Source organism: Rhinopithecus bieti, unplaced genomic scaffold (assembly GCF_001698545.2).
Source record: "Rhinopithecus bieti isolate Rb0 unplaced genomic scaffold, ASM169854v2 scaffold_30775, whole genome shotgun sequence".
NCBI classification, from domain to species: Eukaryota; Metazoa; Chordata; class Mammalia; order Primates; family Cercopithecidae; genus Rhinopithecus; species Rhinopithecus bieti.
Window position 1 is genome coordinate 3,298,384 of NW_016813906.1, and position 18,724 is coordinate 3,317,107.

The window sequence follows — 18,724 nt, forward strand, 5'->3', positions numbered from 1 at the left end:
CTTCACAATAGCAAAGACTTGGAATCAACCCAAATGTCCATCAGTGACAGACTGGATTAAGAAAATGTGGCACATATACACCATGGAATACTATGCAGCCATAAAAAAAGGATGAGTTCGTGTCCTTTGTAGGGACATGGATGCAGCTGGAAACCATCATTCTCAGCAAACTATCACAAGAACAGAAAACCAAACACTGCATGTTCTCACTCATAGGTGGGAACTGAACAATGAGATCACTTGGACACAGGAAGAGGAATATCACACATACCGGGGCCTTTTGTGGGAACGGGGGAGGGAGGAGGGATAGCATTAGGAGATACACCTAATGTAAATGATGAGTTAATGGGTGCAGCACACCAACATGGCACATATATACATATGTAACAAACCTGCACGTTGTGCACATGTACCCTAGAACATAAAGTATACTTAAAAAAAAAAAAAAAATTATTTCTCACTGTTCTGGAGGCTGGGAAGTCCAAGATCAAGGTACTGCGTGTTCACATGAAGCAGAAGAGAGTGAACCCACTCCCTCAAACCCTTTTCATAGTGGAATTAATCTATTCATGAGGGCAAAACCCTCCTGATCTAAACACTTCCCATTAGTCTCCACCTCCTAACACTGTTGCATTTGGAATTAAGTTTCCAACACACAAATTTTGAGAGACACAGTCAAATCATGCAGTGGGTTAGGTGATCTTTTATGTAACCATGCCTGACTAATTTTTGTGTTTTTAATAGAGATGGGGTTTTATCATGTTGGCCAGGCTGGTCTTGAACTCCTGAACTCAGGTGATCCACTCACCTCAGCCTCCCAGAGTGCTGGGATTACAGGCATGAGCCACTGTGCCTGACCTCCTCTGCGTTTAGATAAAAATCTAAATCCATAGTATGTCTTCCAAAGCTCTAAAAAAATCTGGTCCTTGCCTATTTTCTACCCACATCTCACCAGCCCTCAATTACTATGCTCTGGTTATTCCAGTCAGTTTTCATCTCCTACTTGGAGCCTTGATATAGGCCATTTCCTTGGAGGGAACAGAATTATCTCCATTCTTCACCTAGATAATAGTTCCTCATTCTTCAGGTCCCTACTTACATATTCTGACATTCCAATAAAATTTATGTCCCCCTGCACTTTTTATTCATAATACTTATCAAATTTTATAATCACATATATTTTTACATGACGCTTTTTTTTTTTAACATTAGTTTTCTCCTCTAAACCATAAGTCCCAGAAAGACAAAGATCATGTCTGGTTCTTTCACATATAAGTAGCCAGAACTCAATAAATATCTATAGAATGCTTTTGTTTCAGGCCTAGAGCCACTACTAATTATTTAGCCTGGCACAAGTCACTTAACCTTCCTAGAATTAATTTTATCCTCTAAAAATGAGTACAATACTACCTTCCTCTTGTATTATATTTAGGTCTAAAAAATACCATGCATACATTCGCCCAGAAAAAGTGTAGGACTTGATAAATAAATAAATTCCTTTCCCCACCCTGTTCTCTTTTACTTCTATGCACATCTAAAAACGTTTCAACACTCTGGTCCAAAATAAAGAAATGATTCACAAATCTGGCATTTGCCAGCCACTAGTTTACTTTCCCTTCCTACTCCCCAATTAAGAGAAAGCTCATTTTGAGGTTTAATGGAGAGTGTCGCAGGTTCATCAGAGTTCAATTCAGCAGTCTGGAGTGAATTTGTAATAATCCATGACCACAGACCAGTTTGTATTTTTCCACTAATAAAACTCAAGAATGGCTATGTTTAAATGGAATTTTGCAGGTCATTAATCCATTCTAAGGACTGACTTTTTTGGCTGTTTAATTGGGAAACGGTGGTAGAAACAGATTCAGAATCTGGATTCATCTAGGAGATAAAGTGGTAGGCTGTTTATGTCTTATCAATGTATACTTTGAAAGAATTTCTGAATGACTTAAACTGAAAAAATTTTAAAGTCACTGACACCTTTCTGTATCAAACAGGATTTAGATGACAACATTTGCAATGACTCTGTACAGAACTCCTAACTCTTGTGGGTCAGAAGGTTTTTTTCTTACTTGAAACTGCGGGACAAAAAGCTTTAGAAGACTGCCCTTTCTTGTTCTGAACTGACCAATGTCTTCTCTTTTGCTGCCTCACAAAAACACATCCCTTGTGTAAGTGTCTGGTTCAAACACAGGCAGGTGCCACGGTTCTGGCCAAAGAAATACCAGGGAGCATCTACAGGGAGATTTCTAGGGGAGCTTTTCACCTCTTTAAATGGTACAAAAAACAGAGGCATTTTTTTTCTGCCTCTGGATGTCATAAACTGCAAGAAACCTAATATATGGTAGCTGTTTGGGAATGGCAGCTTGGGGCATGTGAGATAGGAAATATTATTATCTATACTCAACAGAAGAAAAACTGAATTATACAAATGAGTAATCTTGTTCATGACACAGATTGTCTCAATTGCTATGAAATATCTGGTAATTCTCTACTCTCTCCCACACTTGCCATTTTTCCCATATTCCAACCTATCCTGGAAGTATTTATCCTGGCAAATTCCCACACCACTTCCCCATCACTCTCAAATACCATATATTTTTTAGAGTTCTAACATAACAACTGAAAGAAATATGGCCATTTATTAATCTCACGCTTCAAGGAGATACATGGATGGAGGATGGATGGATGGATGGATGGATAAACAGATATATCTTACACACACATTATTTAACATATATTGAATAATGTCTATTTAACACATCATGAGAATATATGAATACATGAATATATGAATACATATATGAATACATGTTTAACATATCTTTAACATATATACATTTAACAAACATGTTTTTTTTTTTTTTTTTTTTGAGACCGAGTCTTGCTCTGTCGCCCAGGCTGGAGTGCAGTGGCCAGATCTCAGCTCACTGCAAGCTCCGCCTCCCGGGTTCACGCCATTCTCCTGCCTCAGCCTCCCAAGTAGCTGGGACTACAGGCGCCCGCCACCTCGCCAGGCTAGTTTTTTTGTATTTTTTTAGTAGAGACGGGGTTTCACCGTGTTAGGCAGAGATGGTCTTGAACTCCTGACCTCGTGATTCGCCCATCTCGGCCTCCCAAAGTGCTGGGATTACAGGCTTGAGCCACCGCGCCCGGCCCAAACATGTTTAACATATGCATATTTTGCACATATACTTTACTGAGTGAGAGAGAATAGTTAATGGCTCATGAAAATCCAAAACAGGACTGGAAATAATCCCCAATCTTCAGAAATTCACAAATTCCATGTCTATGTGAATGACTAGCATTGTTCTTTTGCTAACCCATTGACAAGGAAAGTTCATGAAAGTAATGTTGGTAAGTAATTTCTTTATCTCTGCAGAGGTTCTAATGACTCACTGCCATTCCTCTCTTTTATTTCTCTCTCTTCTTTAGGATTGTAATGACTGGCCCTAAAAATGATGACTGAATATCTACAGTGATTTAATACTGTCACCCATGGTAAGGACACAGCTAAAAACTCTGTCAATAATCAGGATAATCAGGAAATACCAGATTTCTACAAGAAAACAAGCAGCCACTAGAAATGTTCAATTGGGTTTTAAAGTGGGTGCATATAAAGTTAAAAATAAGCATGTTATCACTAACAGAACCATTCTATTACTATCACCATCCTTTCTCCATTTTTTCACATACTTCTACAACATCTTTAAAAGCTAAAGTTGAGGATGGAATGTTTGGTTTTTTCTACTTTTGTTGGGAAACTTGAAATCTTAACTCTCTCTAAATGTAACATCCCTGTCCCTTGTATGTAATATTATACTTGTATCTAATATTAACAAGTCTGAGAATAGGAGTGGCCTCCTCTCTTGGTCTGGTGCTTGCGGGTGGACAAGCAGTGGGTGGGATTCAGAAAATGGAATTCTGCATGGAAGTAGAATGCTTTAAACAATATTAATAAATATATACGAGTATAGGTACTTACCATTTATTCATAAATTATGCACTATCCTTCCATCTCTAAACCACTAAGCCACAACCAATGATCAAACCATCTCATCACTAAAAATAAAATAACTTTTCTTTTTGTCTGCTAGTGTTCCCCTTCAGGAGCTCCCCACAACCCTGCTTTTTTTCCCTCTGATCAGTGAGGTGAGCCAGGAAGAAGTGTATGATAAATTTTGATGTTTAACAAACATCATGGCACACCATGCACTTTGTAAATGACAGCAGTAGGATTTCAGAATTAACAATAAGTATACTGGGCCGGGCGCGGTGGCTCAAGCCTGTAATCCCAGCACTTTGGGAGGCTGAGACCAGCAGCTTCTGCGCGAGGCTGAGACGGGCGGATCACGAGGTCAGAGCACGCTCGAGGACCGCGTCCTGGCTAACACCGGTGAAACCCGTCTCTACTCAAAATACAAAAGAGCTAGCCGGCGAGGTGGTGGGCGCCTGTACGTCGCGCAGCTACTCGGGAGGCTGAGCAGGAGAATGGGCGTAACACCCAGGAGGCCGAAGGCTTGCCGTGAGCTGTAGATCTGGACGCACTGCACTTCCAGTCGCGGCGCGAGCAGAGCGAGACTCCCCTCAAAAAAAAAAAAAAAAAAAAAAAAAAAAAAAATAAGTATACTCGATAACGTTGTTTTGTTTTACATAATATCTTAATTTTTAAATTCAGAAATTACATTGGCAATCGATAGCTTTTTTATATCACCTATCCAACAAATTAACAATAAAGAAATATATATTGTCTATTATAAGATAGCCATTACCACAGAATATTTTTAACATCTAAGACTATTATATTACCAAAATATATCATTAAATCCAGGATCATATATGTGTAATATGCTGCTTCAAGAAAATTGTGGATTTAAAAATTACAGCCTACGAGACTCCATTTCAAGATGATATAACAGTGGATATATTAGTCAATGTTTTTCACAAATGAATCAACATATTGTATAATTACAATCATATTTAATCATTGTAGAAAGTACAGGAAGTAATATAGTCTCTTTTCTGTTTGGACAACTCATCTCAGATTAAAATTCGCTTGCAAGTAAATTCATAGAGGATTGGTTATCTGGTTATATCTGGCCATTAAATATAAATTAAATTTGTTTTAAAAGTCTGGGTTTGAACAGAAACATGGCTTTCTAAAATAAATGAAGGGGTTTTTTTTTTAATGCAATTACTTACTGTTTGTTTAATGTTTGATTCACTCAAGAGCAATTCCCCCCTTAAGCATTTGTGAAGTAGTTTGTGGACATGCTTGCAGTAGTATACTTGTGTGCAAAAATCAAACATAAAAACTGATCACATGCTCACAGCTGGAAACCGTGTCAGGCTTTATTCAGTAAGGTATCAGGCATTATCATTTAGCGCTCCCACAGCAGGAGGAAAAATGGTGGCACAGAGGAGAACGATCACATCAGACACACTCCAGGGGTTTCCTTTCCCTACATTGTTCCTCTCCCAAATGTAACTCTTTAAATTTTAAATAGGAAAAGAACACACAGAATCATTTCTCAGAACAAAAAATAAAATAAAATAAAATAAAAGGAGTGGGGGAGTGGATATGGAAGGGAAAGATAGTGGCAAAACAAGAAGGAAAACATTTCTCATTAAATAAAGTGAATATTAGAAAGTTCAACATACACTTTAATGCGTCCTTAAGACCTAAAGAAGCACACACATCAAAGAGGTTTTGAAGATCTACTTTAGTTCAGATAATGCAGTGTTTTCGTGTGCTCTGTTTTACCATTGTTGATCAGGAACAGGTTATTCCCTAGTAACCAAATGCAAATGTACTCAAGAATAGCTAATTGATGAGGTTTTCTCTTATAAACCTATACTTATCACATATAATATATATTAATACACATTAAGATAATTGAAAGAGTTGAAGATACATGAACTGGAACACATCTTATTTTTCCTTATTAGAGAAGAAATCACCTTAAAACCCTGTTATCTAATTCTATTTCTTCATAGAAAATTATAATTTAGGAATTAATTTTAGCCTCCACAAATCTCAATTTTCGGGTTAGTCCTTGTTTAATACAGTTAATAGCATCATTATTAGGGGGGAAAAAATCACATTACTAGGCTTATTTTACCAGAAAAGCAAAATTCATAAGAGAGATAGAGTTTCAGAAAGTGGAGGAATTCCTAAGAAATAACAATTATCATTTCATGTAAATGATATAACCCCCTCCAATGCCTTCAATGGCTATAAAGTCAACACCTGAAGGTCTGCAGATGGATGGTGCATTCAGTATCTTCTTCTTCAATGCATTTGCCGCACCTACTGCTTAACCTTGTTCATACTTCAGGCACTCTTCGCAGTGTAGGCTGAAGATAGCCCTTTGAAACCCAAACACTTGGCTATCTACTCTGCTTTTGGAACGATTTGAGAAAGAAATACCTATCAGCATGCAACAGCTAAGTAAAGACAGAAAACAGATCTCAGTCCATCCATCTATCGTTTTGTAAATGCCCTAGGATTAGAAGTGAGTTATCCTCATCCCTAACATTCACTCTGAAATATTATGCTAACATTCTAACGTTTTTCTTGTGACTTTGTGACAAATAAAGAAACTAAGCCAACGGCCGGGCGCGGTGGCTCAAGCCTGTAATCCCAGCACTTTGGGAGGCCGAGACGGGCGGATCACAAGGTCAGGAGATCGAGACCATCCTGGCTAATAAGGTGAAACCCCGTCTCTACTAAAGAATACAAAAAACTAGCCAGGCGACGAGGCGGGCGTCTGTAGTCCCAGCTACTTGGGAGGCGGAGGCAGGAGAATGGCGTGAACCTGGGAGGCGGAGCTTGCAGTGAGCTGAGATCCGGCCACCGCAACCGCACTCCAGCCTGGGCGACAGAGCCAGACTCCGTCTCAAAAAAAAAAAAAAAGAAAAGAAACTAAGCAACAAGCAGATTAACTATATATTTAGCTTAAAGTAAATGTTAAACAAAATTTGGATGTGACCTCTTGGCTGTAGAGCTATGATTTCTATCAGCTTGAGCTCTGCATGTGTGTGTCCGTGTGTGTGTATATGAATGAGCATATATACATATGAATATATGTTATTTATACATGTGAATCTCTACATAGAGACATACACATACACCCTTTTAAATTTTTAGGGATTTTTTTTTGTCAAAGGAAAAAAAGAGATAAATCCTTAGGCCAAAATAGGAAGGAACAAACTGAATATATGCATTTTCCTTTTAAACAGGGATTCTGATCAGCCTAACAAGATGTTTCCCTGAAATACTGGCCTCAAATGAGTCCATTCAGCCATGGCAAGGAGAGGTTTCCAGCCAAAACATTTAATTAGTGCCCAATTAAGACAGCCAGAATGATGTGGAGCCCGGGCGCTGGCCGCGTGCTCGCCTCAGGATGGGTAAGCAGCTTAAGTGAGTCTAGTCTGACTAAAAGCTGTCAACTGTCAAACTGTCAGTGGGCCATATGGGTCAGGCAGCAGCATCTCTCTGAAGAATTCGGCTTGTCCACTCATCAGGGGAAAAACACCTCCAACACCATTGGATTGACAAATAACCTGCAGTTCCTCAAAGCAGAAAGAAATTGAAGTTATGGTCCGATTAAAGGGGGAACTCTGTCATGTGCCATTTTAAACTTGACTAGCACACCATCAGCTATAGGAAAATGTCCAAACTCCTTAACGTGGCAGATAATACCCCCGGCCTAATTATCTGCCCTCATCTCTCACCTCTTCCTTTCTACGCACAATGCTCTTTCTGGACTCCAAAGCTTTGCTACCGCTGTACCCTCTGCCAACAATACCATTCTCTCTTCTTCTTCCACCCCAGCTTATTCATCTCTTTCGCTCAAACTTATCCTTTTATTTTAAACTTTGGAGTCAGCAGCTAAGGGAATTCTTTTCTTTCTTTTTTTTTTTGTTTTTTTGAGATGGAGTCTCACTTTGTCGCCCAGGCTGGAGTGCAGTGGCGCGATGTCAGCTCACTGAAAGCTCTGCCTCCCGGATTCAGGGCATTCTCCTGCCTCAGCCTCCCTAGTTGGTGGGACTACAGGCACCCGCCACCATGTCCGGCTATCTTCCTTTTTTTTTTTTTTTTTTTTGTATTTTAGTAGAGACGGGGGTTTCACCGTGTTAGCCAGGATGGTCTCGATCTCCTGACCTCGTGATCCGCCCACCTTGGCCTCCCGAAGTGCTGAGATTATAGGACTGAGCCACTGCATCCGGCCCAGGAATTCTTTTCCATCCATCTCCTTCACCATCAACCTCAGACAGGGTTAGATACCCCACTTCCAGGCTTTCATAAGCCCCTGAGTATCTAGCACTGATTTTGATGCATATGATTATCACCATCTCTTTATGAGCTGATTTTCCTCTCTTGACAATATACAACTTGATAGTAGGAGTGTGTCTTCTTTGTGTTCATAATCATACCACCAAGAACACTGATGGTTCCTAACATTTGTTACTAAGAATCAACAAATTAATCTGGAAGTAATCAAATTAAAATCAATCTCACCCCATGTTTATTTTCTTTTGTTTTAAAATGTCCCTTTTAGGTAGGCAAATATCACCATGCAATTGGAGGTAGGCAAATATCACCATGCAATTGGATTGATTTGCCTGTGTAGATATAGTAAGTTAATACATGAGAGAGTCTCTATAGCCCTATTGCTCCTCCTATGCTGGGGTCGGTGGGCACGCCATTTCAAGAGGGTATACACAGGGATTGAGAATTGATTAAGGTATTAGCCTGAGTGATATCAAATGGAAGAGTGTACTGGCAATCAAGATGATCTTTAAAATAAGTTACTACATTTTATTTTTTCTTAACTGTCAATGTAGTTTCATCAGTTGTAACAAATATACCACTTTAGTGGGGAATGTTGATAATGGGGGAAGCGATACATGTGTTAGGGCAAGGGGCTATATACGAAATCTCTATACATCTCAGTTTTGCTGTGAACCTAAAACTGCTCTAAAAATTAATTAATTAATTTAGTTTTGGTATTTTATCATAACCAGGAATCTAATAGAATGTGGAGGAAGCTAGAGCTGTGGGGGAAAAAAATCTTGATTTGTGGAAATACCTTGGGCTTCTAGCCTGTCCCTCACCATAAATGTTTTTATATCAAATATTACAAAGAAGAAACTGTCAGGCTAACTTGAAAAGGAGAGAGGATGAGAAAAGATGCTACTAGAATTCAGCTACAGCTTGAAGCCTGTGTGTGTATATGTGCTGGAGTTAAGGTACTAATTCCCCAGAACCTATTCGGCAAATATTGGTGATTAGGACCTTTTCATTCATTTGTCCACTACCTTCTTGAGTAAATGTGCAGCATAAACTTCTTCCAATAGAGGCCCATCTCCACCCCCTAAATCTGATCAACCCCTGAGACAAAAGGGTGTTGCTTCTAATAGTCCTGTAAGAAAATGTAAAATTTTCTTTTTTGTTTTAGATATAGAACTAGCCATATCTTTAGAGTAACTATAGAATATCAGACCAAAAATCAGAAGTAGTAACTCATTCTCAAATGTCACATAATAAATTTAACCAAAACTTTTGTAAAACTTTGACAAAAACCATGCATGGGAAAACAATATTACCAAACTTACTACCTCCTAAGCTCAAAACAGAGGTAAAACCTGTGAACTAATCATTTGACAGAAGTATCTTTTAAAAAAGCACATGTAACTGATGTCATCTTGCAAATATCAACTATTGGTCACAATTCCTAATACAGTCAAATCAGGCCATTCCTATCACAACATAGTTAAAACATAAATTATTTTAATATATTGATGAACCACTCTCACAAATAATGCTTGTGCACAAACCTGGGAAACTGCTTTCGCTGGCTGTAAAGAAAAGGATCCCAAAGTTACTGCACTGAATAATTGCACTAAGATATATTAGAGGTCTGGCCAAGCACAGTGGCTCACGCCTGTCATCCCAGTACTTTGGAAGGACAAGTCAGGCAGATTGCTTGAGCCCATGTGTTCAAGACCAGCCTGGGCAACATGGCAAAACCCTGTCTCTACAAAAAAATACAAAAAATAAGATAGGCATGGTGGTGCACGCCTGTAGTCCCAGCTACCTGGGAGGCTGAAGTGGGAGAATTACTTCAGCTAGGGAAGTGGAGGCTGCAATGAGCTGTGATCACACCACTGCACTCCAGCCTGGGCAACAGAGGGAGACCCTGTCTGAAAAAAAAAAAAAGAAAGAAAGAAAGAAAAAGAAAAGAAAAGAAAAAAAGATGTATTAGAGGTCACATGCTTCTCCAAGGGGTAGGGTCTGTGGTATGGATAAGAAATTGGTAGAAGCCAGGCAAGGTGGCTCATGCCTGTAATCCCAGTACTTTGGGAGGCTGAGGCGGGCAGATCATTTGAGGTCAGGAGTTCAAGACCAGCCTGGCCAACATGGTGAAACCTCGTCTCTACTAAAAAATATGAAAATTAGCTGGGCATGCCAGGCGTGGTGGCTCACACCTGTAATCCTAGCACTTTGGGAGGCCAAGGCGGGCAGATTGCCTGAGTTCAGGAGTTCGAGAACAGCCTGGGCAACATGGTGAAACTCCGTCTCTAAAAATATACAAAAAATTAGCTGGGCATGGTGGGTGCGCCTGTAGTCCCAGCTACTCAGGAGGCCAAGGCAGGAGAATTACTTGAACCCGGGAGGTCGAGTTTGCAGTGAGCAAAGATCGTGCCACTGCACTCCACCCTGGGCAACAGAGCGAGACTCCGTCTCAAAAAAAAAAAAAAGAAAATTAGCCGGTCATGGTGGCACATGCCTGTAATCCCAGCTACTTGGGAGGCCAAGGCAACAGAGTCACGTGAATCTGCGAAGCCGAGGTTACAGTGAGCCAAGACCATGCCATTGCACATTGTAGCCTAGGCGACAGAGTGAGACTCTGTCAAAAATGAAAAGAAAGAAAAGAAAGAAAGAAGGAAGGAAGGAAGGAAGGAAGGAAGGAAGGAAGGAAGGAAGGAAGGAAGGAAGGAAATAAATTGGTGGAAAGAGTCTTATCCTAGGGTAGGCACTCCCAGCAGAAAAAAAAAAGGAAAAAGTGTTGTAATGACTTTCTATATGAAGTATCAAATGTCTTGCCCAAAATTGTCCTCTTTCCTCCATTCCCAAGAAGTCATAGAGAGAAAAACTTGTCTTGTTTCTACCTTCACAAACCTAAGTGTCAAAAGGATACACAATCACCAAGTCCATGAAGGACTTGCAGGAGGCAGCCCTGACCAAGCCCCAGTGGTGATAGCAAGCAGCTGCTTTTCCTCTCTACTTTAGGCACCCACTCTGCTTTTCCTGCAAGAACAAAAGCAACCAGAAGTGTTAAGTCTTCCTCTTGCCCTCTCTACTATCTGCACGAGAAATTTTGGAGTCTTTTCAAAGAGGTACTATGAATACTTATGTGACAGGATGGAGTTTCTTTACCCTTTTTCACCTGCCACTTTTCTTCCTCACACAATCCCCTTCTCAGGAGGAGGCTATTTGGTGAGACCCCAAAAAAACAGAGAATCTGTTAGTGTAATAAAGTATAATAACTCAGACCACAAGAGGTGGTAAGAATTCCTAAGAGAGAGAAAGAGACAGAGAGAAAGTCAGGCACCTGAAAAGATGCAGATAACATGCAAAGCCTAATGAGCTCAGGGCCTGCTGCCGCCATTCAGATGCATCTAGAAGGAAGATCACAAACTTATTGACTAAGAAGCAGCACTCTGGAAAGATGCAAAAATATGAACAAGACATTAGAAAAAAAGGGGAAAGGGAAGGAGAAGGAGGCCCCTGATGCCCATAAGATGTGTATGGACTCATGGCTGATTCCTTGGAAAAAGTAAAGTTTGATGCAAAAAATTCTGTATTTGTCTATGTTTTTGACTATGTAATGGTAAGACTTCTTTTTTTCCTGATAATGGACTATTTACCACTCACAGGCCAAACTTAAGTGTTGCACTCAGAAATAAGTCCCTGAAACCTCTCTTGCACCCTTCTAAAGAGAATGTGGAAGGGGTGGGGAGCAGAGATTTCTCTCTTCCTTTTGAAGGAGCATTCCTTCCATAACTCAGGGAGAAGTTGACTGTGTTGCAAGGAGTCCTTAATTTGAGTATGCTTATCTTGCAATTAACAGCATAGGTTAGAAAGGAATCAGAGTAAAGCTGTTTGCGTAGGCAAAAGGGAAGTCCTAAAAACTGATGTACTAGGGAGAACTTCTGAGATTCTTTATGCCAAGTCTGCGTAGTGGCTAATCATAGGTAGGGAAGAAGCGAAGGTCATAGGTAGTAAATTGACCTCATACCCAAAAGAACCATGGTGGTCAGAGTCAGGGAAGAATCTGGGGAAAACATATGTACCAAAAAGTAATTGATGTCAGAATCAGACATCTGAGCCAAGATTTTCTTTTTTAAGTCAAAACACAATTGTTATAGAAGAAACATGACTCTTATTCACAAGTCTTCAAGGGCAGGAACACAGAGCCAGGTCACAACCAACAGAACAATAATATCTACATATATGCAGGTTTTAATAGCAAAAGCTGAAAGAACAAAACCAGCAAAACTTAAATAGGTACTGTTCTAATATTTATTACATAAAGACATATCACAGTGCAAAGAAAGTACCAAACTCCACAAGCCATGTGAAAGTAATAATAAGCTTTGTACTTGTAAAAGGAAAAGATTATAATTAGACATTAATTGATGTACACTAAATAGAGAAAATCAAGCACTCAACTTTTTATCAACATACAAATGTTAAATTAGGGGAAAAAAAAAAAAAAACAGCCAGTTCCCTGAACTTGGATTGACACAGATGACAAGTCTATTAAAGCAAAGTGAATAAGGACCCTCTAGGTGATAATGATCATTAGGTTTGTAGACAATGTCTAAAATGAAAGAGAAAAAAAAGCTGAAAAATGTCTAAGATGGTAAAACACTGAAAATAAAATTATAACTGTTAAAGAAAGGAATGAAAATTGAAATTTAGCTGTATCAAAATCATGCCAGGTTATCTATGAATGACTGTTCTTTATAACAGTGCTGAAGATGACGTTGACTGAATTTTGACTCAAAGTATTAAGATAGGTATACAAAAATAAAACAATGAAATTTTAAAATTAAATTATACATTGTAGAAAGTACGTTTTACTATTATATAGTAAAAGTATATATTTTAACATAGTAGAAAGTATAGGCCGGGGCGCGGGTGCTCAAAGCCTGATAATCCCAGCACTTGTAGAGGCCGAGACGGTGATGGTGGCGATCATTACGTCAGGAGATCGAGGACCATCCTGGCTAATACGGTAACCCCGTCTCTACTAAAAATACAAAAAACTAGCGGGCGATGAGGCGGGCGCTAGTCCCAGCTACTCGCGAGCTGAGACAGAAGAGAATGCTTGTGAACCCGAGGATGCGATACTTGCAGTGAGCTGAGATCCGCCAACTGCACTCCAGGCCTGAGGTGCAGAGCGCACGACTCAAAAAAAAAAAAAAAAAAAGAAAGTATATATTTCTACTAAAGAAAGTTCAAAAAAGTAAGATAAGAAGAAGCATTTTAATAAGTTGTCAAACTGGGACTTAATGAAACTAAGGAGCTTCTGCACAGCAAAGAAACTATTAATAAATAGACAACCTACAGAATGGGGGAAAATATTTGCAAATTATGCATCTGACAAATATCCAGAATCTACAGGAAACTTAAACAAATCAGTAAGAAAAAAACAACCCTATTACAAAGTGAGCAAAGGGTATAAACAGACACTTCTCAAAAGAAGTCATATAAGCAGCCAACAAACAGATGAAAAAATGCCCAATACCGCTAATCATTAGAGATGCAAATCAAAACCACAATGAGATAACATCTCACACCAGTCAGAATTGCAATTATTAAAAAGTCAAAAAAATAGATGCTGGCAAGGTTGCAAAGAAATGGGAATGCTTATACACTGTTGGTGGGAATGCAAATTAGTTCAGCCCCTGTCAAAAGCAGTCTGGAGATTTCTCAAAGAACTAAACATAGAATTACCATTTTACCCAGCAATCCCATTACTGGGTATATATCCCAAGGAAAAGAAATCCTTGAACCACAAAAACACATGCTCTTGCATGTTCATCGCAGCACTATTCACAATAGCAAAGATATGGAGTCAACCCAGGTGCCCATCAATGGCAGACTGAATAAAGAAAATGTGGTACGTATATACCCTGGAATACTACACAGCCATAAAGAATGAAATCACGTCCTTTGCAGCAACATGCATGTATAAAACATACATACACACCCCCCTGAATCTAAAATAAAAAATAGAATAAAGTTGTCTGTCATCTAGTAGGAGGCATGAGGGGGACTTCTAGGATACTCCTGTTTAGTTTATTAATCTGGGTGTATTCAGTTTTTGAAAATTCATTCAGCTGTACACTTATGATTTGTGCATTATTCTGAATGAATGTTATGTTTCTATGAAAAGCTTTCTAAAGAAAAAAATTACTGGTCATAGTCAAATTCATAGAATTTGAGTTTACCTTTGCTAGGATACTTAACAATAAGGCTCGGCACAAAAACAGATAATAACATCCTAAATTTTAAAGAATGTGGTTCCCTTTAAAGGATTGAAAATAACTCACACTTGGTCAATATATTTAAAGTCTTGAAAAGGGTCTTAAGACATATCTACTTGAAACCTGGGCTGGGCGCGGTGGCTCACGCCTGTAATCCCAGCACTTTGGGAGGCCGAGGTGGGTGGATCACGAGGTGAGGAGATCGAGACCATCCTGGCTAACACGTGAAACCCCGTCTCTACTAAAAATACAAAAAAATTAGCCGGGCGCGGTGGCGGGCGCCTGTAGTCCCAGCCACTCGGGAGGCTGAGGCAGGAGAATGGCGTGAACCTGGGAGGCGGAGCTTGCAGTGAGCCGAGATCACGCCACTGCACTCCAGCTTGGGCGACAGAGCGAGACTCCGTCTCAAAATAAATAAATAAATAAAATAAAATTTAAAAAAGACATATCTACTTGAATCCTAAAAAATGAGCAATGAGCAGGGAATCTGACTCTGAAATGTGTGATGCTAGGTCCGCTTAACTTGATTTCAGGAGTAAAATATTGTGCATATGTAGATTCCTCAAGATCAACTTAATGACCTAAGAAAGGAGCATTTATTCTGATTCATGGTGACATAGCATGCCTTCAACTATAAAATATATTTCCTATATTTAAGTCCCAATTCTATCACTTCTACACTACCTATATTTGGGTAAGACATTTAACATCACAGATCCTACGATTTCAATATATAGAGAATGGGATAACATGGTATACCTTGTCTGCCTTCCTGGGTTATTTTGACTTGTGTACAAGATAACATAAGTGAAAGTGCTCTGCAAGCTATAAAAATAAATGATAACAATTTAAAATAAAATGACTGTGCATTGAATGGCTTAAGTTTGATAACCCAATCTGATTTGGCTACATTTATTGTCCTTGATCTAGCCTGCGTAGTATTAAGCCAATTTAGACTTCCCCAAAACACACAGTTGTTACACTGTGCTTCTGTTTCAAAACTTCAGCATCCTTCCTCTGTCTACAGTCTCAAATCTTTGATAATAAGGTCTTGCTAGTCCTTTTCATCACTTACAGTGTCCCATTTGGAGCCCAATGCCATGGCTTCCAAATCATGCCACATCCCTTCCTGCCTCTCCAAATTTGTGTCTGTCATATCCTTCCCCTGCTGTGCCCTTCCTAGTCTGTCCTTCTTTTCAAATTCAGTGTGTCCTTTAAGGCTCTATTTATGTCCTTTCTTTTCCATGAAGTCTCTTCCATTAACCCTAGTATATTGATCTATTTATTATCCTTAATGTTAATTTCTTTTTTTTTTTTTTTTTTTGAGATGGAGTCTTACTGTGTTGCCCAGGTTGGATTGCAATGGTGCAATCTCAGCTCACTGCAACCTCTGCCTCCCTAGTTCAAGCGATTCTCCTGCCTCAGTCTCCCGAGTAGCTGGGATTACAGGGATGCATCACCACGCCTAGCTAATTTTTGTATTTTTAGTAGAGATGGGATTTCACCATGTTAGCCAGGCTGGCCTGAAACTCTTGACCTCAGGTGATCCATCCGCCTTGGCCTCCCAAAGTCTTGGGATTACAGGCGTGAGTCACTGTGCCCGGACCCTAATGTTAATTTCTTAGACGTTATCCTCCGCATCTAAATTTACAATTTGGCTGTATGTTTCTTTAAATGTCTACGTGTATTAAGACTCCTCCACCAAACCGTGAAACCCTTTTAAAAGATGAATTATCTTCTATATTTCTTTTCCCTATTCCCAGGAACTAGCATAGTATTGGAGAAATTGAGATGAAAATGAGGTTCAATAAAATTAGGGTTCTCAATCTGACAGTTATACTGATATCTATGTATCAATGGCATTTTTTTTTCTTTTTTGAGACAGAGTCTCAGTCTGTCACCCAGGCTGGAGTGCCATGATGCATTCTCGGCTCACTGCAACCGCTGCCCCCCGGGTTCAAGTGATTCTCCTGCTTCAGCCTCCCGAGTAGCTGGGAGGTGCCTGTCACCACACCTGGCTGATTTTTGTAGTTTTAGTAGAGACATGGTTTCTCCATGTTAACCAGGCTGGTCTCGAACTCCTGACCTCAAGTGATCCATCCACCTCGGCCTCCCAAAGTGCTGGGATTACAGACGTGAGCCACTGCACCCAGCCATTGATGGCATTTTTTCTTACTCATTTTAAACATGCCTTCTGAGAAGTGCTTTGAGAAACTACAGATAAATGCTCTCCTCTATTAGAAGGACCAGATAACAAACCTATGTCGCTGTCCCTGATACACAGTACTAAGACCAATACAAAAAAATTTAATCCATACACAGGACTCAGATGAATATAAAATCAATCCAAAACAAATAAATACAAAATCCAATCATCAAAAATATGAAGGTGCAGAATAAATGATTTAGGAGTAGTTGAGTTTTGACAAAGGGCGTTCCACCAGGTTCTACCACAACTGGATTCAACAAAGCAAGTCACTAAAGATAGAGAAGAAGGGTGGAGAAGAAAGATTCAGTTGTATTTTGGACATAGTCATTATGTGCATCTAATTACACTCCTTTAAAGGGATCTGACTGTAGGTGGGTGATGATGCTGAGTTAGGCAGGGTATGCAGTGTAGAAAAGAGGAGAAAATAGAAAGGGGAGGATAGTAAGGAAATGGAGGGAGGGGTATTTGGAGACTACTTTAGTTGGCTGACCTTTGTGGTTCTACACTTTTTTTTTTTTACATTTTTTCCTCCATTTTGTACTCATGCCCAGATTCAAAGTGATGGCTTCATAATAATAAATAAATAATTAAGGAATCCAAGAAAAGATCCAAAAGGCATGCCAAAAAGGGTTATAAGCTTGGCTTCAGATCTCTCTTGAGTGAGAGACAGAAAATAGGTTTGAATTTGCCTGCCTGGATGGCTAGAAGGCAGTGACAGACATCCAATTATAAAGCTTAGGGGGCATTTTCTCTTGCCACCAGTAGAAGCCCAGACTCCCTGGCATTCATAGTTTAAGATGTTTCTTTTTATTTCTAGATTTTAGGAGACAGTAATAATTTTTCTTCCCTTCTAGGGGCTTCAATGTACACATATCTTCCCATAGAGCTTTCTTTATCTTCAGGAATAGCTGGGATTGCAGAATACCTAGACTCCTACAGATCTAGCACCCAAGATAACTGGCCTAGCTGAGATTATATGCGTTTCAGCCCTTGCCTCTAGCCTCCAAGATATGACCAGTGAACAAGATGGTAATGGGTCATGGGAAGAATAGGTGCTATAGAGAGATGATCAGTTAGATAGCAATCACTAATGGAAGTTCATGGACTATTTTATCTTTTTAGAGTTTATAAAATGTTTTCATAACTATTATCTCATTGGATCCTCACATAACCCTGTGAATCCAGCAGAGTAAGGAGTGCCATTCTCGTTGTGGAAACAAGATAGTAGTCCAGAGATACCATCTGCCTAGTCCTTGGTTACATAGCTGGTGTGCTGCCCCACTGGGACTGGAGTCCGGGCACCTCAAATGCATCCAGACATACAGAGGCTCCAGTAACAGAGGACTGAGCCGCATGAACAGTGAGGAGCTCTGGGACTTCCTGAAAGATGTGAGACAGACATACACTCCCCAAACCGGAAAGGGGCTTAGAACGTGTCAAAGTTCTACTCCCTCATTTTACAGATAGGGTCTAGTTTGGTTGAATAACTAACCTAAAAGTATCCATCAAACTCATGTGAAAGTCAGCTCTCCTAACTCTCAGCCCAGTGTTTTTTACACTCACCTTGGTGACATCTCCTTCCATGTAGCCTGGGGTAAACAAAAAACTCAAAGGTGTTCTGGATAGGAAGTCAATGAGACACATTAGGATCCATTTGCTATGACCAAGTAAATTGAAAGTTTGATCAAATAAGCAATAAAACTGGGATCTGCAAATGGATTCCCTAGAGTTAAAAGACTCCCCTTTATAAAATGCAAAAAGCTGAGAAGAAGGCTGGGAGGGAGGAAAAAAGCACCAGAATTAGTAGATCCTCATTTGCCTCCCGACCCTGCCCCTTCCTACAGAATGATTCTGGAAACCTGGCACGGGGTCAATTTCTTTACTTGTGATAAACGCATGAACACTGCCTACTTCATTAATTTTTCTTTTTCTTTTTTTTTTTTTTTTTTTTTT